General features: G+C 47.1%; 3 non-coding genes across 3 annotated transcripts; all 3 read right to left on the bottom strand.

Moving 5' to 3' along the window:
• Positions 1–745: 745 nt before the first annotated feature.
• On the bottom strand, positions 746–817 carry trnae-uuc (transfer RNA glutamic acid (anticodon UUC)). The gene has a single exon. It is a non-coding gene; the product is annotated as a tRNA-Glu (tRNA).
• A 13882-nt stretch (positions 818–14699) lies between these two features.
• On the bottom strand, positions 14700–14771 carry trnaw-cca (transfer RNA tryptophan (anticodon CCA)). The gene has a single exon. It is a non-coding gene; the product is annotated as a tRNA-Trp (tRNA).
• A 4744-nt stretch (positions 14772–19515) lies between these two features.
• Positions 19516–19587, bottom strand: trnae-cuc (transfer RNA glutamic acid (anticodon CUC)). The gene has a single exon. It is a non-coding gene; the product is annotated as a tRNA-Glu (tRNA).
• Positions 19588–27022: the final 7435 nt, after the last annotated feature.

Raw genomic sequence — 27022 nt, 5'->3', positions numbered from 1 at the left:
CTCCACTCCATTTACTCCATCCAAGAATTCCTGAACACCAAAGACACTAAGATAGAAGAGGATGGAATAATGTTGTCCTTTGACAGAACAGCCCTGTTCACATCCATTAACATCAACGTGGCCAAAGAAAACTGAAGCCACTACTCGAAGAAACAAAGACACAAACACAGCACCAACTTCATCAGCAAAGATAACACTGTCAAGCTCGTTGAGCTGTGCTTTACCACCCACTTCATATTCAGTAACAAGCCCTACAAACAAATTAACGAAATACCCATGATACCACCAGCAGCATCAGGATTCCTCGCAGAAGCAATAATGCAGAGACTCGAACAAACAGCCCTTCCAACGATCCAACCCAAACTTTGAGTCCGCTACAGCGATGACACTTTTGTCATCAAAAAATGAAACCAATTAGAGGAAACCTACAACACCATCAACAATATCCTTACTGGCATAAAATTCACAAAAGAGGAGAACAACAACAAAGTGCTATTTCTAGATGTCACAGTACAGCGAACAGTCAATGGTAAATTCAAAACAGCCTCTACAGGAAAACAACGCACGCGAATCAAGAACTTAACTGCAGAAGCAATCATCCCTACATATACAAACAAATCTGCATCAGGACACTATTTCAACGAGCCACTACACACTGCAGCACCCAGGAACTACGAAGATCAATGAAAAAATTGTACAGAGCATTCAAAAAGAACGGGTCGCCGATAATCCCCGGGAAAATAGCTTCCATGAACGGGAATCGAACCCGGGCCGCGGCGGTGAAAGCACCAAATCCTAACCACTAGACCACCAGGGAGATGCTGACACAGTCTGATTGCTCTACTGAAAATTTCTTCCCTGCCCGGAAATCGAATCCGGGCCGTGGTCGGTCGAAGGCTTTCACCTGTGTATCCAACAATGTAATTTCTTGTAACCATTGCTCCCGATGCGGTCTCCTTTACATTAGGGAGACTGGAGACTCCTCGCAGAGTCAGGTCACAGCGCTTGAGGGAAACTCTCCAGGACACCCGCACCAATCAACCCCATCGCCCTATGGCCCAACATTTCAAACGCCCTCCCAATCTGCCGAGGACATGCAGGTCCTGGGCCTCCTCCATCGCCGCACCCTCCCCACTCGATGCCTGGAGGATGAACGCCTCATCTCCCGCTTGGGGTAAATTCAACCCCAGGCCATCAATTTGGCCTTCATCAGATTCCTCATTTCCCCTCCCTCCACCTGACCTCAATTCCAACCTTCCAGCCCAGCGCTGTTCTCATGACCTTGCCTACCTGCCAATCTCCCTCCCCACCTATCCGTTCCACCCTCCTCTCTGATCTGTCACCTCCATCCCCACCCCCATTCACCTATTGTACTTTTTGCTACCTTCGGGCCAGCACACCCCACCCCCAATTTATCTCTCCAATCTGGAGGGGTCCTGCCTCTATTCCTGATGAAGGGCTTTTGCCCGAAACGTCGATTTTCCTGCTCCTCGGAAGCTGTCTGACCTGGTGTGCTTTTCTAACATCACTCTGATCTAAACTCTGGTTTCCAGCATCTGCAGTCCTCACTTTTGCCTACCCAATAAACCCAGTGTGCCAATTTCACATCAACAAACTGACACAGGCAGACACAACGTCTGTGGTTACCCTTGCGAAATTAGTTTACATTAAAGACATCTGGGAAATGCTGTCCGGACAACTCAACCCACTCAGCATCATGGTAGCCCACAAAGCGCCCAACACACTTAAACAGCCTCTAATGAACCTGAAATACCCTGTAAAAACAACCAGCAGACGAATGTTATTTACAAAATACTATACAAGGAAATATATACATGAACTCTGCCGCACAGTTCTTTTTGGCAAGAAATGCTGGCATGAAATAAGGAAGATTTTTTCAGCCAAAACGAATCGACACTGACTGGACAGCCATTTAAAATCAACGCTGTCAGCCCAGGATGGAAGATCCGAAGGGATGAACAGTTTTCTTATTTCCTGAAGATTTACAAAGCTGAGACTGGGTTTTGGTGTTTGTTCCCTTTCCACTCCCAAGAGCCGCAGTGGTTGGGGCGGTGTGTTGGGGAAAGTGAAATGTGCCCATGAGCAGTGTGTGGGGCTATTTCAGCTTCCCCTCCTCTGACAGCGCTGTGACTTGACTCTGATGTTCTCAGGGACATTTACTGACGCGAGACAGTGAAAAGATTCTCATTCCTGCAGATTAGGAATTGTACCCATACGCCGGTTTCATGACAATGGGAAAGATTAATTGGGATGTATGAAGAAGCTGTGAGCTGCAGTTGAAACAAGTAGGTGGAGTCAGATACGTCATTCATTGCCCCCATGGTCCTGAAGAAATGTTTGCTTTTGTCTGCTTGAGAGACTTTGGACACTGGTGTGGCAGGGAGAATACTGAGATACCGAGTGAGGGAGATTCAGTGCGTTGACTGTGAAAAGTGCTTCAAACCATTTACTCAGATTGGGGAATTAAAATCACACCCCTCGCGGTGGGAAAGACTATGTCCCCGCTCTGTTTGTAATTTCAAACCCAGAGCAACACAAGGAAAGCTCCACCCAATGGGGAAACCGTGGAAATGTGGGGACTGAGGGAAAGGATTCCCTTCCCTATCAGTGCTGGAAACCCACAGACGCATTCACAACGGGGTGAGGCCGTTCACCTGCTCAGTGTGCAGGAAGGGGTTCAGACAGAGAGGAGCCATTCACGTGCCCTATGTGCAGGGGAGAGTTCACACAGTCAGCTGCACTGCTGACCCACCAGTGGGTCCACACTGGAGGGAGGCCATTCACCTGCTGTAAGTTCCAAAAGGGCTTCACCTGCTCCTCCCACCTGAGGAGGCACCATCGAGTTCACGTGCCAGCGCAAGGGGATTGAAGGAGCGATGGCCAAGTGCTCGGATCAACCCAGCACTGGGGCTTCCTAGGTTCGAATCCCACTGTGGTAGATTGCAGAATTGGAGTTCGGTCATTCATCTGGACTTCATAATCTAAGGATGAAACCACTTTTAGGGGGGAAAAAACACCATCTGATTCACTCATGTCCTTTTTAGTGAAGGAACCTGCCGTTGCGGGAAAGGGTTCACTCAGTCATCCCAGCTGCATGTTTTACCCGGCTGTACCAGGGATCCAGTTACAAACGGACAACTCAGCTGACCAACAAAGAAAGTGGGGTGGGGAGAGTGGGTGCATTTTGAGCTGGAGGTGTTTTCTTTAAAAACTACTTTTTGTATGTCTTTTTCCTGGGGAAATCTGAAGCTGTAACAAAATAGGGTCGTAGTAAAGGTTACCTGAACTTACCGCCAGGATTAGACTCTGTGAGGTCCAACAGGTTTTTGTTTTAAAGCTGCTCATTTCTTTCAGCCTCCAGCACTAATGTCATGTCTCAGAAGGACCAGTGAATGAGTAGCTAATATTGTTACAAATTGTATATTTTTTCAGGACTTCAGGTTCATTGTTTCATTGGCATTGCAAAGTTTACTGGCAACGGTGGGAGGTGTGGGCTGTATTCACTGGAAACAAAGTTTTAAAATCTCACAAACACCAGGGTATATTCTAACAGGTTTATTTGGAAGCACGAGGTTTCGAAGTGCTGCTCCTTCTTCAGGTAGATGTGGTGTAGAATCACAAGACACAGAATATATCGCAAAAACATGACAGTGTCATTCAACATAAGTGACGTATTGAAGAAACCTAGATTGCTGTTAAATCTTTCATCTTTTAAAATGGGCTGCAGATTTCGGTTCATTAATATGTACATTACAGAACTTCTTTTAAGTCACGTTCTCCAGGAAACTTAATGTTTTATAAAAGAAGGTAACACCTCACATCAAACAGCGCATGAAAGCGGTGAGGTGAGTCTGTCTGTATCTCAATCTTGAGCCAGACTGGCTCTGTTTCCAAATATATAATCCTGCAAATGCAAATTCACTCCAAATGTGTGAGTGCATGCATGAGAGAGAGAGAGTGTGTATGTGCGTGTGCATGCTGGGTAAAGTGTGTGCGTGATGGAGTGTAATCATGTGCGAAGATGTATGCGTGGGTGTGAGTGTGGGGGGCGTGTTAGTGTGTGTCTGAGAGAGAGCATGTCTATCGGAAAGGCTCTGCACGAGCGTGTGAGTATGGAAGAGTGTGTGTGTGTGTGTGAGAGTGAGAGAGAGAGAGAGCGTAACAGTGAAGTGGGGTTACCTGTCATGTGACATGAATCCAAGGTCGCGATTGAGGCCATCCTCCTGGTTTCCGAACTTGGCTATCAGCCTCTGCTGGGCCACTAAAAATGATTAAGCAGTTAGACAACACCCATTGGAGAGGGCAGGGTGGGACTTGTCTTTCGATTTGCAGAAGGTGGGACGTTCTGGGTGCTGGAAACGAAGGAATACACATACTGGAGAACCTTCGGCACAGAGAGATGGAGCTGGAAGCCAGGCTGCAGACACGTTGGGGGATTCACTGTGGAAACAGGCCTTTTGGCCCACCAAGTCCACACTGACACTCTGAAGAACATACCCCCACCCCCCGACCCATCCGATAACCCCACAGCTAATCCCTGAATTTAGAATGCCCAATCCACTCTAGCCTGCACATCTTTGGAACATGGGAGAAAACCCGTGCACCCAGAGGAAACCGACGCGGACAGGGGGTGGGGGATGGTTAGGAAAGTGCAAAATGCACACAGTCACTGTGAGGGTGGGATTGAACCCAGGTCCCTGGCGCTGCGAGGAATCCCATCTTCAACTCTCGGCAATCGATTGGCTTTTCCCCAATCCTGGTGACACTCCAATCAGTTTGAGGAATTCACTTTGCTTCCATAGAGTTTCCACGGAAACTCCTGAAAATGCTGACCCTCTGTTCAGTTTCTCAGCCACATCTCGCCATCCTTAGTATATAGCCCACATCTTTATTTAGTTTTTAAAACAGAAAGGCAGTGGTTTGCTGATGCCAGGATGTGAGGGCGACTGCACTCGCACAGTGTTCCAGACTCGTCTCTCGTGTCATTCAGAAAAGTCTGCACTGCACATGTGCAGAGAAGGGGTTGCTGGGAGTGGGTGGGATGCATTCTCACCTCCCCATCCAATCATCCCCATAGCGTCCCCTGTCCATTCCCTCACCGCCACCCATAGCATCCCCTGTCCATTCTCTCTCTCTACCCTAACCTACCAGTCCCTTCTCTCTCTCTCCCACACATGCCACTCTCCCCACTCCGTCCATTCTATCTCTGCACCCTCTGCCCTCTGTCCAGTCCATCATCCACCCTCTGTCCCCATCCATTCCCTTTATCCCATTCATTGTTGCTCTCTTTCTCCACCCTCTACCCCGTCCATTCTCACCCCAATCTTTGCCCCGTCCATTCTGTCCCCACCCACTGCCACCCGTCCATTCTCTCCCCACCCATTAAACCCTTTCCATTCTCTCCCCATCCACTGCCCCGTGTCCGTTCTGTCCTGATCTACTGCTCCCCGTCCAATCTCTCGCCATCCACTGCCCCATGAATTCTCTCCCCACCCACTAACCCCGTCCATTCTCTCCCCACCCATTGTCCCCATCCATTCTCTCCCCACCCATTGCCCCCTTCCATTCTCTCCCCACCCATTGCCCCCATCCATTCTGTCCCCACCCACTGCCCCGTCCATTCTCTCTCCCCACACTCTGCAACCAATTTCTTTCACATCTCACTTTGTAACTCCACATTCTCTCTCTCCTCCCCAATCCTCTTCACCACATTCTCTCTGTCTGCTCCCACCCTGTGTACCCCCATGCATTCCCTCCCCCGATGCTCTGCTCTCCTACCCATTCTCCCTCTTTCTCTTCCCCCAGTCTCTGCGCCCCCGGTCAAATCTCACTCTGAGTACCCTCCCCCCGTCCTTTCTCGTTCCTCGAGCCCTCTTTGATCTCTGTATCAAACCCTTCTAATGATAGAGAGAGAATGGATGGTGATGGCGACCTGGGGTGGGGGTGGGGAAGGGAAGCGTGAGAAATGGCTGACCTTTAACATTGAGAATAGCGAAAATGATGTATTCAGAAACATCAGTAATGTCTGAAAGCACATTCAAATGTTTTAAAAAAGCTGCAGACATCTTTCTGAAACTTGCTTTGAAATCTGTGCAGTTCGGCCACAATTGAAGACAGCCGGTAAACTTGAAATAGCCTATTCCGAGTCTTGTGAAATTGGTTCAGAATATGTAGAAATACAGTCATAGAGTTGCAGAGAACAGAAACAAACCTTTCGGTGCACGCCGACAACATTTCCTAAATTAACCTAGTGATCCATTTGCCAGCATTTGGCCCATATCTCTGTCAGCCCTTCCTATTCATACCTCCATCCAGATGCCTTTTAAATGTTGTAATTCTACCAGCCTCGACCACTGCCTCTGGCAGCTTATTCCAAACGCATGCCACGCTCTGCGTGAAAAAGTTACCCCGTTCGGTCCCTTTTAAACCTTTTCCCTCTCAGCCTAAACACCTCGAGTTTTGGACTTCCTCCACCCTGGGGAATAGATATACAAAAGTTGAGCTGCCAGACAAAATCATGGAGTCACAGAGATGTCCAGCATGGAAACAGACCCTTTAGTCCAACCCATTCATGCCGACCCGATATCACAACCCAATCTAGTCCCACCTGATAGCACCCAGCCCATATCCTTCCAAACCCTTCCTATTCATATAGCCATCCAAAAGCCTCTAAAATGTGACAATTGTACCAGCCTCCACCGTTTCCTCTGGCAGCTCATTCCATACACGTACCACCCTCTGTGTGATTCAGTTGCTCCATCGGTCTCATTTCTATATTTCCCCTCTCACGCTAAACCTATGCCCTCTAGTTCTGGACTCCCCGATCCCAGAGAAAAACCTTTGCCTATTTATTCTATCCATGCCCCTCATAATTTTGTAAACGTCTATAAGGTCACCACTCAGCCTCTGATGTGCCAGGGAAAACAGCCCCAGTCTGTTCAGCCTCTCCCTCCAACCCTGGCAATATCCTTGTAAATCTTTCTGAACCCTTTCAAGTTTCACAACATCTTTCCGATAGGAAGGAGACCAGAATTGCACGCAATATTCCAACAGTGGCCTAACCAATGTCCTGTACAGCCGCAACATGACCGCCCAAATGCTATACTCAATACACTGACCAATAAAGCAAAGCATACCAAACGCCTTCTTCACTATCCTGTCTACCTGCGACTCCAATTTTAAGGAGCTATGAACCTGTACTCCAAGGTCTCTTTGTTCAGCAACACTCCCTAGGACCTTACGATTAATTGTATAAGTCCTGCTAAGATTTACTTTCCCAAAATGCAGCACCTCACATTTATCTGAATTAAACTCCGTCTGCCACTTCTTAGCTCCTTGGCCCATCTGGTCCAGATCCTGTTGTAATCTGAGGTAACCCTCTTTGCTGTCCACTACACCTCCAATTTTGGTGTCATCTGAAAACTTACTAACTTACCTTTTATTCTCGCATCCAAATTATTTATGTAAATGACAAAAAGCAGAGGGCCCAGCACTGATCCTTGTGGCACCCCACTGCTCACAGGCCTCCAGCCAGAAAAACAGCCCTCCACCACCACCCTCTGCCTGCTACCTTTGAGCCAGTTCTGTATCCAAATGGCTAGTTCTCCCTGAGATCTAACCTTGCTAATCAATCTCCCATGGGGAACCTTGTCGAACGCCTTACTGAAGTCCATATAGATCACATCTACTGCTCTGCCCTCATCAATCTTCTTTGTTACTTCTTCAAAAAACTCAGTCAAGTTTCTGAGACATGAATTCCTATGCACAAAGCCATGTTGACTATCCCGAATCAGTCCTTGAATTTCCAAATACCTGTACATCCTGCCCCTCAGGATTCCCTCCAACAACTTGGCCACCACCGTGGTCAGGCTCACCGGTCTATAGTTCCCTGGACTGTCTTTACCGCCCTTCTTAAACAGTGGCACCACATTTGCCAATCTCCTGTCTTCCGGCACCTCACCTGTGACTATCGATGATACAAATAACTCAGCAAGAGACCCAGCAATCACTTCTCTAGCTTCCCACAGAGTTCGTGGTTACACCTGATCAGGTCCTGGGGATTTATCCATCTTTAACAGTTTCAAGACATCCAGCACTTCTTCTTCTGTAATCTGGACATTTTGCAAGTTGTCACCATCTATTTCCCTTCAGTCTATATCTTCGATATCCTTTTCCACAGTAAATACTGATGCAAAATATTCATTTAGTATCTCCCCCATTTTCTGTGGCTCCACACAAAGGCCGCCTTTCTGATCTTTGAGGGGCCCTATTCTGTGAGGAGAAAGTGAGGACTGCAGATGCACAGTTGGGCCACAAACAAGGATAGGCTGTAAGAGTGAATGAGTGAATAAAAGACAAATCCCACCTCGCCCATGAGGAGAAAGTGAGAAATGCAGATGATGGAGATCAGAGTCGAGAGTGTGGTGTTGAAAAAGCACAGCAGGTCAGGCAGCATCCAAGGAGCAGGAGAATCAACGTTTCAGACATAAGCCCTTCACCTTGCCCTCTCCAGTGTGTGTTGTGAAACTGCTTAACTGCTTAATTATTTCTAGTGGCCGAGCAGAGGCTGATAACAAGTTTGGAACACACGAGAATGAATTCAGCTGAAACGTTGGATTCATGTCTCACTACAGGAGACCCAGCTACACAATACACACAAACCCTATCTCTCTCTCTGTCTCACACACACACAAACACACACACACACACACACACACACACACACACACACACATACACACACAGACACACACACAGACGTACTCACACGGTCGTGCAGACCCTCTCTGATCGACAGGCTCTCTCTCAGAAACACATTGATAAACCCCTCACACTAACATTCATGCACACACCTTCTCACACAATTATACTCCATCACACGCACACTTTACCCAGCATGCACACACACACACACAGACGCTCTGTCTCATGAATGCACTCACACATAGAAGCCTTTGGGGTGAATTGCATTTGCAGGATTATATGTTTGGAAATAGAAAAAGTCTGACTCAAGACTGGGATACAGAACGACTCTAACCTCACAGCTCTCATGCGTTATCTGAACTCAGGTGTCACCTCCCTTGATAAAACATTAAGTTACCTGGAGAATGTTACTAAAAAGAAGGTCTAGGATTTACAGATTAATGAACTGAAATCTGCAACCCATTTTAAAAGATGAAAGACTTAACAGGTTTCTTCAATGTATCATTTATGTTGCATGACATGATAATCTTTTACTATCTATTCTGTGTCTTACCATTCTACTCAACAGCGAGCTGATGAAGGAACAGCGCTCCAAAACCTCGTGCTTCCAAATAAACCTGTTGAACTATACCCTGGTGTTGGTGTCATTTTAAAACTTTGTTTCAAGTGAATACAGCCCGCACCTCCCACTGTTGCCAGTAAACCATGCAATGCCAATGAAACAATAAAGCTGCAGTGCTAAAAAATTTACAATTTCGAACAATACCATCTACTCATTCACTGTTCCTTCTGAGACACGACATTGGAAACTCGGTCCTGGTGGCTGAAAGAAATGAGAAGCTGTTGGATTTCCCAGCTTTCAATGAGAGTTTAAGCCTGACGGTAAGTTCAGGTAACCTTTACTGCGACCCAACTTTGTTGCAGCTTCAGGTCTCCACATCACAAGGCGTACAAATAGTAGCTTTTCTTAAAAAAACGCACCTGAAGCTCAAAGTGCACACACTGACGCCCACTCCTCTCACCACACTTTCTTTATTATTGGTCAGTTGAGTTGTCGATTTGTAACTGGATCCTTCGTACAGCCGGGTAAAGCATGCAGCTGGGACGACTGAGTGAATCCTTTCCGGCAACGGCAGTTTCCATCACTGAAAAGGACATGAGTGAATCAGATGGGTTTTTGCCCTCTGGAAATGGTTTCATCCTTAGATTCTGAAGTCCAGATTACTGACCGAATTCCAATTCTGCCATCTGCCGCGATGGGATTCGAACCTGAGAGTCCCCAGAGCTGGGTTGTTCGCGGCACTCGGCCATCGGTCCTTCCATCCCCCCTGCGATGGCACGTGAACGCGCTGGTGCCTCCGCAGGTGGGAGGAGGAGCAGGTGAAGCCCTTCCGGCACTGACAGCAGGTGAACGGCCTCTCTCCGGTGTGGACCCACTGGTGGGTCAGCAGTGTAGCTGACTGAGTGAACCCCCTCCCGCACATGGGGCACGTGAATGGCTTCTCTCACTTGTATACCCACTCGTGCGTCTCCGGATGGCTGATCCGACTGAAGCCCTTCCTGCACACCGAGCAGGTGAATGGCCTCTCCCCGCTGTGAATACGTCTGTGGGTTTCCAACACGGATGGGAAAGGGAATCCTTTCCCTCAGTCCCCACATTTCCACAGTTTCCCCATTGGGGGAGCTTTCCTTGTGTTGGTCTGGGTTTGAAATTACAATCCGAACGGGGACATAGTCTATCCCCACCGGGAGGGATGAGACTTTGATTCCCCCAAGCTGAGTAAATGGTGTGAAGCACTTTTCACAGTCAGCGCACTGAATCTCCCTCACTCTCTGTCTCAGTATTCTTCCTGCCACACCAGTGTCCAAAATCTCTCAAGCAAACAAAAGCAACCATGTCTTCTTAATTGGAATGGTTGCTGATATTCAAATCCCAATGAATCAAGTGGCTCTGTCAGAAGTTGATGTATCATTTGTTTTCAGATTTCTTTCGGCACGTCTTCCTGCAAAAAAAAGTCACAAAATAAGTGGTCATTGTCAGTACACTTAAACGAACATAACATCGGTGGCAGTTCGTGTAGTTTGCCAGATGCCTGCTGATCACATAATACCTAGCACACAGAAACCTGAAATCCCTCATGCAGCCAGATAGGCTTAGGTGCGTTTAGAGGAAAACTTCATTCAAATCTAATCTAATCTAATCTTAAACTAAATACGTGTACATATATATATCAATATGCCAATCCTTTCAATGCGGCTCAGTTCCATGAAAAACTACACTTTTAATTGTGAACATGAGGAAAAAAGCAATCATTTTCCAGGGTGCAAACTGCATATGTGACAAACTGAGGGAATACACAAGGAAAATACCTAAAAGGGAGATAGAAAGTATTTGAGCACCTTTGCAGAATCTGCTCTATCTCTGGATTCACTCCAGTTGCTACAAGTAAACCTCCCTGGAGGGTCAGGCAGCCCTGCATCGGGAAGCACTGGGATGGTCAACTACGACCAGTTTACATGGAGAACACATCTCCACATTAAACAGCCTCGAGGCAAACTTCCCTTCCTTCCACTTAAAGTTCAAGACCCCTCAAAGCGAAATTCCCCAGGTAAGTTTGGAAGAATTTCTTCCAGGTGTTCACTAATCATTTCTATGAGCAATTTGTTAAAGTTTGAATATTGCGAGTTTTGAAAATTTGTGATTCTGAGCGATATCACAGTTCGAGAAACAGAATGTGGGAATTATACAGACTTTATTTTTGCACATCGACGATATGTCTGCACAACAGCATATGACACGACAGCAGTGAAGATCTTCTGACGTCATTCTCAAACGTGCCTGCCACACGCCAGATGAAAAGCTGAATACTTCTCTGAAAAAACTGCCGAGCAATGCAGGAGAATGGCAGAACGGGTGTGTGTTGGGACGGTAACCCAAAAGAGAGACCATTCTCTCCTATTCATCCAACGTCGTCTTTAGCAGCTTTCCCGTATAACAGCGCTCTGTTCTGCACCTTGCCTTCACATCCGATCCCCACAAAAGCTTCGACATAAATATTTCACAATGATATACTGGCCCAATGTGCACAGTTGAGGTGACAACCTCTGAGTGGTCTCCTGTTCTCTGTATCCTATGTTAAGGAGGGCAATGCTTGTCACTGGCCACTCGGGTGTCAGAGAAAAGTTTCGAAACAGTGGAAGTAGCCCGGTTTCTGGGAACGGGGCGAACAGCAGCAGGGAGACAGTTAGTCCATTTCCTGCAGGAAAGAAACCAACAGCCGTGTAATAAAAGACTTTCTGCAGGATTGCTGTGTCAAGACAAATTCTGAACACCAAGCAGGCTGCACAAAAATGCACTCATATCAATTTACCTGAGGGAAGAGTCTCCGGTGTCCATTTCTCTCTGTCCCGACAGCACAGCATCTTTCTGTCTCTCCGTTAACAAGACCTTTGGATCAAGTTCAAAGTTGCCCATTTCCTACGCATGACTGTACCTGACATCTAATGCCTCACATAATAGTTAGAGAGAGCAGAAGAGTGAATGGGCTCTGCCTTCCACCAGCACAGGTTGTAAGTAGAAACAAAATGGTTCAATTATCCACCAGTGGAGACAGCCCGGTCCCTGGGGACGAGACAAAGAGCAGCGGCTTGGGAGTAGGGAGACAGATTGAGAAGGAGATGTTCTTGAAACTCCTCCCTGCTGGCAATTGTGGGAGCAATGTACAATGTATTACATACTGACCAAGTCTCAACTGCTTCAGGAGGTGGCTGCACCCATGGCTGGTGGCTGGTTAGTGTGGGATATGATTCTAGCTTTGAGTCTTCGAGCATATGCAGCTGTGTGAGAGTTCCCGGGTTCCAATCCCAGGCGAACCATCATTCTTGAAAGTGACCTGAGCGAGAAAGTCTGATGGCACAGTGGTTAGCGCTGCTACCTCGCATTGCCAGAGTCCCGGGTTCAATTCCAGTTTCAGGCGACTTTCTGGGTGGAGTTTGCACATTGTCCGCGTGGGTTTGCTCCGGTTTCCTCCCATGCTCCAAAGATGCGCAGATCTGGTTAATTGGCCATGCTAAAATTGCCTGTAATGTTAGGTTAGGGGTCTGGGTGGGTTGCGCTTGTTGGGCCAAAGGGTCGGTTTTCACACTGTAAGTAATCTAATCTAAAAACACCGCTTCCTTAAATAAGATCGGACTGCCTGAATTTGGGACGGTGCAGAGCTGCCATTGCAGTGAACATGGCGAACGGAAGCACTTGTTGAAAGTGAGAACAAGTATTGCAGATTTTTCGCCCGCGCAATCCGAGTCTGAATGAGTCCTCCACCTGTATTACGCTCAATTCTGAGGGTGATACTTCAGGAAGTGGGGAAGTGAAGTAATTGCAGACGGCGCTGAACAGGTTAACGTGTATGGTACCGTCCTGAGGAATGTCAGTAATGAAGGGAGATTGGAAATATTGTTGCAGCTCTCTTTGGAGAACAGAGGACTGAAAGCTGGTCTGATTGAAGTTTTCCATGTTATGAGGGTTTTCGACAGAAGAAATAATGCAGTGAAAATGCTCCCAGGCCTGAAAATATCGAGAACGATTTGGCAGAGATTTAAAGTCATCAGGAAAATAAGTAAAAGTGACATTAGAAGACCGTTTTCGCACAGGAAGTGGGGTCAGTAAGTCGCTGTCTGACAGTGACAAAGAGGCAGATTCAATGGACACAAAAGGGAATTCGGTGGGCATATTCAATGTAACAATGTGCAGATTTACAGGGAGTGGGCGACAGAAGGAGACACTTATTTACATATTGTGTTGAACCAGCAGAGCTAAGGTGGGCTGCATGGCCTCAGTCTGCGCTGTCACACATTTCGTGATTCTGAGTGAAATCGGAGTTGGACCAACAGAACGTAGGAAATTTGACAACGGGTGTATTCTGCCCAACAGGATACTCCATCACAGCAATGAAGGTGTTTTGACATCATTCTCCAAGGTACATGACACAATGCAGATTCAAAACTGAGTATTTCTTTGAATCACTGAGTAATTTGTTTACAGTTATTCAGTTGAGGTGAGCGGAGTTGCGCATTGGGAACCACTCCAGTTGATAGGTCGAAGCCGTTTTCTCCTGTGTGACAGTCCCACCTGCACTCCAATTTGCTGTGCTTCCAGTCAGTAGATGCAGATTACTATCCCATACTGATACACGGGCCACGATGACCCAGCTGTGGTGACAAGCTTGTGAAGGTCTGAGTGCTCTTCTCCTGTTCTCTGTCTTGCTGCTGTGATCCGAATCATCAAACCTCTCTTCTCCGAGATAGGAATAAACTGGTGAAGGTGAAACACATCAGTTGCGGTGTGATCCATGTGCAGGAGGCCCGCAGTAATTCCCCACGCTGTTTGACACAGCAGTATCCTCTCGGTGAATTTCACTTGGCAACAAAAATCGATTGAACCAAATCAATGTCCGCCACTGGATTTTACTGACACCGTTTATAAAATTCAGGCTCACCGTTAATGTGGAGAGGGTCCGTCAGACTGTAGTTTCCGCTCCTTCTGTTGAATAAAGATAATTTTGACTGTGTCTAGTGAGAGGAAAGGATTTGCTGTTGGTGGGAAACAATTCTATCTGAGAACGCTGTCACTCCAATATGACAGAAGGAGCTGGGACCTCCTGATAGATTGAAACACAAAGCTGGTAATCTCGAGATTATGTTGTAAAATTATCACACCACGCTGTCACCAACTAAATGAAGCGGCTGTGTGTTTAAATTCCGTGATGAGCAGTTTGTGTTTTACTTCTCACATTGCGGGGAGCTGAGCATTTCCCCAAACAATGGGCACACCACCTCCCTGACACAGTGTTCACAAATCAAACTGACAGCAAAGATTCACGTGTGATCGAAAGTTTCCAGAAAGAAGATTTGACTCAACAGATATCGGGAGTGAACGTCCTCCTTTCTTGATTTGAAATGTAAGAAGTTGACATCAGTGAGCCTGACGTGATTTGAACACGCAACCTTCTGATCTGGAGTCAGACGCGCTACCGTTGCGCCAGAAGCTCAGGGACGGTTGGTGCCTTTGATTCATGCTTAAGGGAAGTGATCGCACGACAATGATTTTCCGTTTTGAGAAACAACGGAGATCAACAGTTCATGTGTGGTCTGTCTCTCCCCCCTCTCTTTCTGTCTCTCCAAACAATTTCCAACTCTCTCTCAATAAAAATCTGAAAGAATTGCAGATGCTGTATATCAGAAACAAAAAGCAGGAGTTGTCGGTGACCCTTCCACAGAACAGATTGGGAAAATGTCGGTTTAGAGGCAGGAGATATTGTGGGAGGAAGGCGGAGATCAGGACAGAGCCCAAAGCGAAGGAAGAACTGTTGGACAGAAAAAGGAGTTGATAACGATCTGCGTGGGAGGGTGAATAACTGTTAATGGAGACTTTTCGTGGTTAAGTAGTGTGGATTGACAGACTATGTGATAACAAAGCTTGGTGTGTGTGGAAGGGACGAGGATACTGTGGAGTTCAGGCCCGAGAATTATTGAATTCAATATTGGGACCGGAGGTGGATGGTCCCCAAGTGTAACATTCGGTGCTCTTCGTTCTGCTGGTGCTGAGCTTCGCTGGGACAATACAGCAAACCTGAGACAGAGATGTTGGCCAGGGAACAGAGTGGGGTGTGGAATTGGCAGGCAACTGGAAGCTCAGGGTCTTTTTTACAGGCAAAACGTAGATGTTCTGTGCAGCAGTCACCCAGTTTATGCTTCGTTTTCCCCAATGTAGATGAGCCCATATTGTGAGCAGCAAATGCAGTAGACTGGGTTGTGGATAGTGCAGGTAAAGTGCCACTTCACCTGGAAGGTAAGTTTGGCCCCTTGACTAGCGAGGAGGAATAGGTAAATGGGCTGGTGTCAAACATTCGGCAGTGGAAAGTGCAACTCAACCTGCAAGTTTACTTTGAGAAAATCCTGGACTTGAACTCTCAAGTCTCTTTGCACTTCGGATTTCTGCATTTTCTCCCTATAATCCTTCTGTTCCAACAGTGACTATCTATGTCAGGGCAGCACCAGTGATTTCCTGACATATGAATTGTATTGGGTGATACCAAGGAATGTCAGGAACTGCGAGTATCTCAGGAGCAATCGTTATTCCTGGGGGAGGCAGAGAGGAATGTGGTGTGGTCCTGTAAACTCCAGAACTTTGATAACTTCATGAGTCAGTAATAACTCCTTCTGGACCAAGAAACGAAAGGGCCAATGAGAAACTGCTACAAGGGAGTTCACAAATAACATACATTAACTCTCGCTGGGCAGGAGGAGGCAAAACAATGAACTGTTTCTTTGGACAGATGAGATAATGGTGTTTAATAACTGTGTGACAAAAGGACAATTAATTCTGCCTGTAGAAGGAAGGCCTTGGCGTAAAGGGGTGAATTGCAGGACAGGCTGTTTCAAACAGGTGGAAACCCCTCAAGGATAAGAAGGTAAGCTACAGACCTGAGGTCTCCAGAAGTGTGGGGAGGTGGTGTCAAAATCTAAAGCCCAGCACACTCACTCACAAAGTTCTGGGCTCTCAGCAGCTGGATTGTGGATCAGTTTAAAGTAGGTCCTATATGTCTGATTACATCAGTACACAAGGCAATGAAGAAAGGTTTCAGCACACTGGCCTTCATCAGTTAGGGAATTCAGTATAGATGTTGGCAAGTTATGTTGTAGTTATACGGGACGTTGATGAGGCTGCACCTGGAATATTGTGATCAGTTTTGGTCCCCTTGGTGTTCTGACTTCTGACTTCTTCAACTCTGGGTTTGTGTTGAACTTGATGGGATACTTTGTCCAACTCAGCATGTTTAAACAGTATCTCTCAGAGGGATTCATCTGAAACTTTTCAGGAGGTGAGCTCAACAAGATTGAACTATTCAAAGTTACTTGGATTCTATTTTAAACTTACATCAGGACCAGTAGTCAGAGACACGTACAGCATGGAAACAGACCGTTCGGTCCAACTTGTCCATGCTGACCTGATAGCCTAAATTAATCTAGTCCCATTTGACAACACCTGATCCGTATACTTTGGCAGCTTATTTCATATATGTACCACCTTCTGCATGATGAAGTTGTCCCTTTAATATATTTCGCCTATCAGCCTAAACCTATGCCCTCCAGTTCTGGACTCCCGCAGCCCAGGGAAATGACCTTGTCCATTACACTGTCCATGCCCCTCATGATTTTGTAACCTCTATTAGGTCACTTCTCTGCCTCCGATGCTCCAGTGAAAACAGCCCCAGCCTATTCAGCCTCTCCCTGTCGCTCAAATCCTCCAACCCCCAGCAACATTCCCGTAAATCGTTTCTCATGGAGAAGTCAACGTTTCAGTACTGAAGAAGGGTTAATACCCAAAACGCTGACTACTCCACATCCCGGTGCTGCCTGGCTTGCTGTGTTCTCCCAATATCCTGCTTGCCGACTTCGGGTTGCAACATGTAGTGGCTCAGTGGTTACCACTGCAGCCTCACAGCGCCAGTGTCCCAGGTTTGATTCCAGCCTTGGGTGACTGTCTGTGAGGAGTTTGCACATTCTCCCAGTGTGTGCGTGGGTTTTCTCTGGGTGAACATGTTTTCTTCCAGAAACCAAAGATGTGCAGGTCATGTGGATGGGCCATGGTTGATTGCCCATAGAGTTAGGTACATTAGTCAGAGGGAAATTGGTCTGGATGGGTTACTCTTCGGAGGGTCGGTGTGGACTTGTTGGGACGAATGGCCTGTCCACACTGTAGCTCATCTCATCTGCACTACTTTTGTATCTAACGAATGTCAGAGTAGACTCGAGGGCCCATTGGCCTGACTTCTGCTCTGATGTTCTCACGGTCTTAGGTTTCTCTGGATCATTTCATTAGCAATGTACTATCCCTGGCTCAATGAGCAGCAGTGTCCACTGAAAGCAAAGCTTATAGGACCGTAGAACTCTTACAATGTGGAAACAGGTCCTTCAGCCCAACATATCTGCACTGATCTTCCGAAGACTAACCCACTTAGATCCATTTTCCTACCCTCCATAAATTGCACACAGACCCCAAGGGTGGAATTATTCCTGCGTTCCTGGTGCCATGAGGCAGCAGTGCTAACCCTGAGCTCCATGGGGTTGTGGTTGTGGGGTGTAGGGGAGGCAATTGCAGTCCAGCAGAAAACAAAAACAGCCCACCTACTCTCCCACTGCACCCACACTCAGAACTGGCAGGAGGTTCAGTCCTGGGGGGTGACCGAAGGCAGCATCACCAGTGGGATCTGATTGCTGGGAGCGCATGGTGCTTCCGCAAGTGGCAGGAAAACATGAACCTCTTCCCACACTCGGGCCAGTTGAAGGGCCTCTCCCGGTGTGGACACACTGTTACTTCAGCAAGGCGGAGGAATTACTGAAGGCCTTCCTGCACTTAGGGCAACTGAACGACTACACTCAGGGCAGCAGAACGGCCTCCCTCTCCCCCACCCGAGTGGACCAGCTGGTGCTTCAGCAGTGTGGAGGACCGGGTAAAGCACTTCCCACACTCGGGCAGGAGAACGGCTTCTCCCTGGTGTGAACGGACTGGTACCTCAGCAGGGCTGAGGAATTGCTGAAGGCCTTCCAGCACTTAGGGCAACTGAACGACATCTTCCCCCATGTTGGCAGTATCAATGAGAAATCGGCAGAATGGGTTAATTGGGTACCCGTTCTCCTTAAATACACTATATATGTATTTCTCTTGTGCTCTTCGTAGTTTCTCTGTGCTGCAGTGTGTCGTGGCTCGTTGAAATAATGTCCTGATGCAGCTTCGTTTGTGGGTGTTGGGATGTTTGCTTCTGTGGTTAAGCATTTGGTTTGTGTATGTTGTTTTCCTGTAGATGCTACTTTGAAGTTCCCCATTGACTGTTCGCTCTACTGTGATATCTAGGAACGGCACTTTGTTGTTGTTCTCCTTCTCTTCAAACCAGGAGCCCCCCTCAGGCCATTGTCTCACTCCTTGAAACACCAATATACAGACTAGTCAAAGGCCTCCCCTGAAGACTAAAACACCAAGTCAAAGATTCACGCCACTCCATTTACTCCATCCAAGATTTCCTGAACACCAAAGACACTAAGATAGAAGAGGATGGAATAATGTTGTCCTTTGACATAACAGTCCTGTTCACATCCATTAACATCAACATGGCCGGAGAAAACTGAAGACACTACTCGAAGATCCAAAGACACAAACACAGCACCAACTTCATCTGCAAAGATAACACTGTCAACCTCATGGAACTGTGGCTTACCACCCATTTCATATTCAGTAACAAGCCCTACAAACAAATCCACGAACCACCCATGAAACCACCAGTATCAGGATTTCTAGCAGAAGCAATAATGCAGAGACTTGAACAAACAGCCCTTCCAACAATCCAACCCAAACTTTGGGTCTGCTACAGTCATGACACTTTTGTCATCACAAATTGAAACAAATTAGAGGAAACCTACAACACCATCAACAATCTCCTTCCTGGCATAAAATTCACAAAAGAGGAGAACAACAACAAAGTGCCATTTCTAGATGTCACAGTCGAGCGAACAGTCAATGGTAAATTCAAAACAGCGTATACACGAAAGCAACACACATGAACCAAGGACTTAACTACATATGCAATCATCCCTGCACATCCAAACAAATCTGAATCAGGACACTATTTCAACGAGCCACTGTACACTGCAGCAGCCAGGAACTACGTAGACCAAAAAGCAACAGTAGGACGCATTCAGAAAGGATGGACAGCTAATAGACCCCCTGAACATTGCTTCCCTGACCGGGGATCGGACCCGGGCCGCGGCGGTGAGAACGCTGAATCCTAACCACTAGACTATCAGGGAGACGTGGAAACCCGCGGTCAGCTCTACAGAAAATTACTTTTCTGCCAGAAATCGAACCTGGGCCGTAGTAAGTGGAAGGCTTTCACCTGTGCGTCCACCAATGTCATTTCTTGTATCCATTGCTCCCGATGCGGCCTCCTCCACATTGGGGAGACTGGAGACTCCTCGCAGAGTAAAGTTGCAGCGCTTGAGGGAACATCTCCAGGACACCCACACCAATCAACTCCATCACCCTGTGACCCAGCATTTCAAACCCCCCCTCCCACTCTGCCGAGGACATGCAGGTCCTGGGACTCCTCCATCGCCGTTCCCTCCCCACCCGATGCCTGGAGGAAGACACCTCATCTTCCGCCTCGGAACACTTCAACCCCAGTCCATTAATGCGGACTTCACCAGTTTCCTCATTTCCCCTCCCCGCCCCACCTTACCTCAGTTCCAGACATCCAGCTCAGCGCTGTCCTCAGGACCTGTCCTCCCTGCCAAATCTCCCTTCCCACCTATCCGCTCCACCCTCCTCTCTGACCTGTCACCTCCATCCCCACCCCATTCACCTATTGTACTCTTTGCTACTCTCGGCCAAGCACCCTCCAATTTATCTCTCCACCCCTGGAAGCGTCGTGCCTCTATTCCTGATGAAGGGCTTTTGCCCGAAACATCGATTTTCCTGATCCTCGGAAGCTGTCTGACCTGCTGTGCTTTTCTAGCACCACTCTGATCTAAACTCTGGTTTCCAGCATCTGCAGTCCTCACCTTTGCCTACCCAATAAACCCAGTGTGCCGATTTCACATGCACAAACTGACACAAGCAGACACAACGTCTGCAGAAACCCGAGCCACATTACTTTACATTAAAGACATCTGGGAAATGATGTCCAGACAACTCAAACCCCTCAGCATCATGGTAGCCCACAAACCTCCCAATACACTTAAACAGCGGCTCATGAACCTGAAATACCCGATACAAACAACCAGCAAACGAATGTTATTTACAAAATACCATACAAGGAAATATATGCATGAACTCTGCCGCACGGGTCTCTGTGGCAAGGAATGCTGGAATGAGTTAAGGAAGATTTTTTCAGCCAAAACGAATCGGCACTGACTGAACAGCCATTTAAAGTCAACGCTGTCTGCCCAGGATGGAAGACCCGAAGGGATGAACAGTTTTCTTATTTCCTGAAGATTTACAAAGGTGAGACTGGGTTTTTGTGTTAGTTTCCTTTCCATTCCCAGGAGCCGCAGTGGTTGGGGCGGTGAGTTGGGGAAAGTGAAATGTGCGCATGAGCAGCCTGTTTCAGCTCTTTCAGCTTCCCTTCTTCTGACATCGCTGTGACTTGACTCTGATGTTCTCAGGGACATTTACTGACGCGAGACAGTGAAAAGAGTCTCGTTCCGGCAGATCAGGAATTCAAACCGTATGCCGGCTTCAGGACAATGAGAAAGATTAATTGGGGTGTGTGAAGAAGCTGTGAGCTGCATTTCAAACAGGTAGGTGGAGTCAGATGCGTCATCCATTGCATCCCTGGCACTGTGCGGACCTGACGCCGCCATGCTGCAGATTTTTGACGTTAACGTGGACATGCGCAGCAATGGGAACATTCACAAGAGGAACAGCCAAAGATAATCACCGTCACTGCTTCCCTTTCATCGTCCCAACTTTGTGAATCATTATCTTTCACTGGCAAATAAAACACATTAATCCTCAGGTGCCTGCTTCATTTCGATCACAATGCAAGCCCCTCACTGTTCTTGTCTCATTCCCAAACTCTTGACTCATCGCTTCAAAAGCAGCTCTGTGGGTGTTTGTTTGTTCCACGCTGACAGGCAGTGGGCTACAGATTCCCGACCAGCCCCAATGTGAGTGAAATATTTCAACCCCCTCCACTGATTTGAATCTTAAATAAGAAACTGTGGAGCAATCTGCCTTTCTTTTTGACGACATTTCTCAACTGTAGTCGGCAGAGTTCACATCTGCGTGGGGAAACCGCAATGGATCTCAAGTCCATCGCATTCGCCACTCGGCCCACCAATACGGAACCACACTGACAGCTTCATTTCCCAGGTCCCTCTGCCTGTGGAGCTGAGAAAGAGTGAATTATTGCTGAGTTTGTTTGAATCCAATCACTTCACAGGTTTCGAAAGGGTTAAATATCTGCAAATGGAGAGTCTGGTTGTTTCATCCCGAAAGATGAAATGAACTTTCAGTTAAAAGCAAAAACAGAAATTGCAGGAGCAACTCAGCAGGTCAGGCACCATCGGTGGAAAGAGAATCAGAGACAATATTTCAGAAATCTGTTTTCTCCCACAGGTACTGCCAAACCTGCTGAGTTTCTCCAGCAGTTCCTCTTTCTGTCTCGGATTCTCAGCATCCGCAGTCCTTTAAGTTAGAAATTAAATCAATTCAGCCTCATGTTCAGGAATGAGAATCCTTTCAATATCCCCCCCCAAAATGGCAGAGATTTCAAGGCATTAGGAAAAAAAAGTAAGCGACATAAGGATGAACATTTTTGCGCTGGGAGTGGTTCGGATCCGCAAACCCCTGTCTGACCGTGACAAAGAGACAGATTCAAGAACACAAAGGGGAATTCGGTGGACATGTTCAAAGTAACAATGTGGAGGTTTACCGGGAGAAGGCAAGAATAGAATAGAGACTCTCATTTACTTGCTGTGTAGAACCAGCAGAGCTAAGGTGGGCCTCCAAGTGCGCTGTGACACGTGTTGTGATTCAGAGTGAACTCACAGTTCGACCGACGCAAAGTGGGAATTTAGAAAAAGTTTATATTTACACAGTCTCCTCACGTCAACGCAACAGCAAAATAGTTTAATTATCCACCAGTGGAGAGAACCCGGTTCCCGGAGATAGGACAAACAGCTGGCTCAGGGATATCAGTCCACATTGCTCTCTTTGCCGCCAGTTCAGAGGGAGAATATTGGAGGGACAAAGGAGTGAATAACGATCTGTGTCGGAGGGTGACTAACTGTTAATGGAGACTGTTCCTGGCTAACAATAAGTCGTGTGTAACAGCAGACGATGTGATAACAAGGCCTCGTATGGGTTTGGTAGGGGTTAAGGGCATGGGGTTCGGGTCGAAACAATATTGAACTCGATGTTGAAGACTGGAGGGCTATAGGATCTCCAAGTCGAAAATGAGGCGTTGGTCTTCCATCTGGAGCTTAGCTTTCATGGAACGCTGCTCCATGCCTGAGACAGCGATGTTGGCCAGGGAACAGGGTGGCATGTTAAAGTGACAGGCAACCAGACGCTCAAGGCCTTTTTTTGCGGGCAGAACCGAGATGTTCTGCGAAGCAGTCACCCAGTTTATGCTTCATGCTACTTTGGGGAAACCACACTGTGTAGTAGACTAGGTTGTGGCAAATGTGCAGGTAAAGTGCTACTTTACCTGGAAGGTATGTTCGAGCCCTTGGATGTTCAGGAGGGAGCAGGTAAATGAGCAGGTGTTACACATTCGGTGATTGTAGTGGAAGGTGCCTTGGGATAATGGGAGATGGGTGTGGGGTGTTGCGAGTGATGGAAGAGTTGACCCGAAGTGTAAGCCCTGCCCATTTACCTCCTCTCATATATACATCCGTGACGTTGAAGGAACATTCCATAGAATGATTCAGTACCACGTGACTCATGAACTAATTCGTATTCATGTTCCGGGGCCAGCATCATTATTGTGTCACAGCAACTGCAGGCCATCACCGGGAGCCCGCCCTATGACGTCACAGTACGGCAGGAAGCCCCGGGACAGTTTGTCAAAGAAACCTCCCTGTGGGTCAGAGCAACCCTGCATCGAAAAGCACTGAGATAGTCAAGCGCTACCAGTTAACATGGGGAACACATCTCCACATTACACAGCCTCGAGGCAAACTTCCCTTCCTTCTACTTAAAGTTCAAGAGCCCTCAAACCGAAATTCCCCTTGTAAGTTTGAAAGAATTTCTTCCAGGTGTTCGCTAAATATATCTATGAGAACTTCGCAAAGTTTGAACGTTGCGAGTGTTGAAATTTTGCGCTTTTGAGCGAAATCACAGTTTGAAAAAACAGAATGTGGCAATCCAGACAGAGTTTATATTTGCACGACGGCGATATGTCTGCGGGTGCGTGATGGGAGCATCACCCAGAAGGGAAACCATCTCTCCTATTATCTCAATGTCATCTTTAGCAGCTTTCCTGTATAACGGCGCACTGTTCTGCACCTCGCCTTCTCATCTCTTTCCCAAAAACCTTCGACATAAATATTTTACATTGATATACTGTCCCAATGTGCACAATTGAGATGACATCCTTGTGGAGGTCTGTGTGGTCTACTGTTGTTCTCTGTACCCTATGTTGAGGAGGTCAATGCTTATCACGGGTCACTCCGGTGTCAGAGAAAAGTTTAGAAACAAAACGGTTTAATTTTCTGCCAGTAGAGAGGGCTCGGTTCCTGGGTGCGGGACAAACGGGAGCAGGGAGACAGAATGAGAAGCAATTGTTCTGGAAACTCTTCGCCACTTGCAATTCTCAGAACAATGTCAAATGTATTTCACGCTGAGCAAGACTTAGCTGGTTAAAGAGGTGGAGCGGGGCTGCTTGTGTGCTCTCGGTGTGGCTCGTTGGTCTCGGGGTATGATTCTTGCGTTGTGTCTTCTACTACGTAGACATGCGCGAAATCCCGGACAAGCCCGCGTTTTCTGACATGTGCAAGAGTGCCCGGTTAACTTTCTCAAAAAACACCTTCGCTAAAGTCGGGGCTTTTGCCCGAAACGTCGATTTTACTACTCCTCGGATGCTGCCTGAACTGCTGTGTTTTCCAGCACCACTAATCCAGAATCTGGTTTCCAGCATCTGCAGTCATTGATTTTACCTGCTTGGAGTACGAATTGGGCAGAAAGCAAGGAAGTGAAATGATGGAATACTGCGTTGACATGAGTGGTGCCGTGTTTAAGGAATGTCAGCAATGAAACAAGATTGGAAAATTAGGACAGCTATCATCGGAGAACAGAAGTTTGAAATCTAGCCTGTTTGAAGCTTTCCAAGTCATGCGAAGTCTAGACAGAGAAATTATTGTCGTCAAAATGTTCCCACGCCTGAAAGTATCGGCAACGATTCGGCAGTGTTTAAAAGTCATGAGGAAAAGAACCAAAAGTTACATTAGGAAGAACGCTTTCGTACAGGGAGTGGTTGGGGCCAGTAAATCCCGAACTGACACTGACAAAGAGGCAGATTCATTAGACGCAAACGGGAATTGGGTGGTCATGTTTAAAGTAACAATGTGCAGAATTACATGGAGAAGGCAAGAGAATGATACGAATAGAGACCCACGTTTACTTACTGTGTCGACCCAGCAGAGCGAAGGTGGGCCGCATGATTCGCAAAACCACTTCTCTGAGATACCAAAAAGCTGATGAAGTTGAAACACATGCCTTGCAGTTTCGTCCATTCCCTGCAGTAATTCGCCCCGCCGGTCAGCATGTCAGAAACTGTATCACCACTCAGACACAGTCCCTTAGTATTCGGACAGATATCACTGATTGTGAATCACCTCAGAGAGAGACAAGTGGCAGAGAGTCGCCGTAGACACGATGAGCTGGACCGCCTCTGCCGGCGGGAGAATGATGCTATGCGTTTATACCGTCCCACTGCCTGTCTCTGGGACAGAGAGGCTGAGGGAGTGACAATGGTTCATTTTTAACCGTCCCTTCCGTGTTGGACCGCCTGCAGTCCCTCAGCTTAGGGCCGTGGGGATGCCTCTCACTGAGTGAAGGTTTCACACGGATTCTCTTCATCTGGGACACTTGGGGCTCAGATGTTAACTGCTGCACGGTCGCAGCGATGAAAGCGATGCCCACTTTGTGAGAGACTTTCTGTAAGATTGCTGCGTGAAGACGAATTCTGAACTCCAAGTAGGCTGCACAACAACGTGCTCATATGAATTTACCTGAGGGAAGAGTCTTCGGTGTCCATTTCTCTCTGATCCGCCAGCACAGCATCTTTCTATCTCTCCGATAACAGACCTTTGGAGGAAATTCACAATCAAAGTTACTCACTTTCCATGCATTCGTGTAAGTGATACCTCTCACCTCAACGGATTGAGAGAGAGAGAGAGCAGATGAGCGAATGGACTCTTCCCTTCCCCCAGAACAACTTGCAAGTAGAAACAAAATGGTTTAATTTTCGGCCAGTATACAGAGTCCAGTTCCTGAGGATGAGACAAACATCAGTGTCTCGGGACAGAATAACAAACAGATGTTCATGAAACACTTTGCTGCTTGAAATTCTTGGAGCAAAGTGGAAGTTTCAGCAGTTCAGAGTCTCTAGTGTACTTTGCTCTCTGAGTTTTTATTTGCACATCGACGATATGTCTGCACAACAGCACATGACACTACAGCAGTGAAGATCTTTTGATGCCATTCTCAAACGTGCAAGTCACACGCCAGATGAAAAGCTGAATACTTTTCACTGAATACTTGGGAAAGCTGCCGTGCAATGCAGGAGAATGGCACAGCGGGTGCATGTTGGGATCATAACCCAGAAGCGAAACCATTTTCTCCTATTTACTCAATGTCGTCTTTAGCAGCTTTCTCGTGAAAAATATTGTGGAAGGAAGGCGGACGCAGTAAATGATTGATCAGGACAGAGCCCTAAGCGAGGGAAGAACTGTTGGACAGGAAAAGGAGTTGATAACGATCTGCGTGGGAGGGTGAATGGAGACTGTTCGTGTCTAAGAATAGGTAGTGTGTAATGACAGACTATGTGATAACAAGGCTTGGTGTGTGTGGAAGGGGCGAGGATACTATGGATTTCAGGCTCTAGAATTATTGAATTCGATATTGGGACCTGTGCAGGTAGATGGGCTGGTGTTACACATTTGGCAGTTGCAGGGGAATGTGCCTTGGGACTATTGGGGTGGGAATGGGTGTAGGGTTGATGGGAATGAAGGAAGAATGGACCTAAGGTATAACTCCTGCCCATTTACTTATCCGTCAAATAGAGAAATTTGTTCAATGTGTACAAGGAAATTTTCTCAATCACAATGCAGATGTACATACTGGGGAGAGTGCAAAACCTAAGGGCCAGCAACCATAATTCTATTAACATTAGAATAGTGATTGAAAATAATATATCAGATCTAAAAGTCGAAGTTCTAAATTGGATGAATACTCAGGTATTAGGCTAGATCCTTCAAAACCTGATTGGGGGCAGATGTTCGCAGGTTAAAGGACTGCTGGAAAATGGGAAGCCTTCAGATATGAGATAACAGGGGTCCAGACAGTATATTCCTGTTAGGGTGAAAGGAAAGACTGGTATGTTGGGGAATGCTGGATGACCAGAGAAATTGACATTTTGGTTAAGACAAAGAATGAAGCATATGTCAGGTATAGACAGAGGGATCGAGTGAATCCTTAGAGTATAAGTGTGGGCGGCACAGTGGTTAGCACTGCTGTCTC

The sequence above is a fragment of the Chiloscyllium punctatum genome, chromosome 36 (assembly GCF_047496795.1).
Source record: "Chiloscyllium punctatum isolate Juve2018m chromosome 36, sChiPun1.3, whole genome shotgun sequence".
Classification (NCBI taxonomy): domain Eukaryota; kingdom Metazoa; phylum Chordata; class Chondrichthyes; order Orectolobiformes; family Hemiscylliidae; genus Chiloscyllium; species Chiloscyllium punctatum.
The sequence above is the reverse complement of the archived record's forward strand: the minus strand, read 5'-3'. Positions and strand labels throughout refer to the sequence as shown.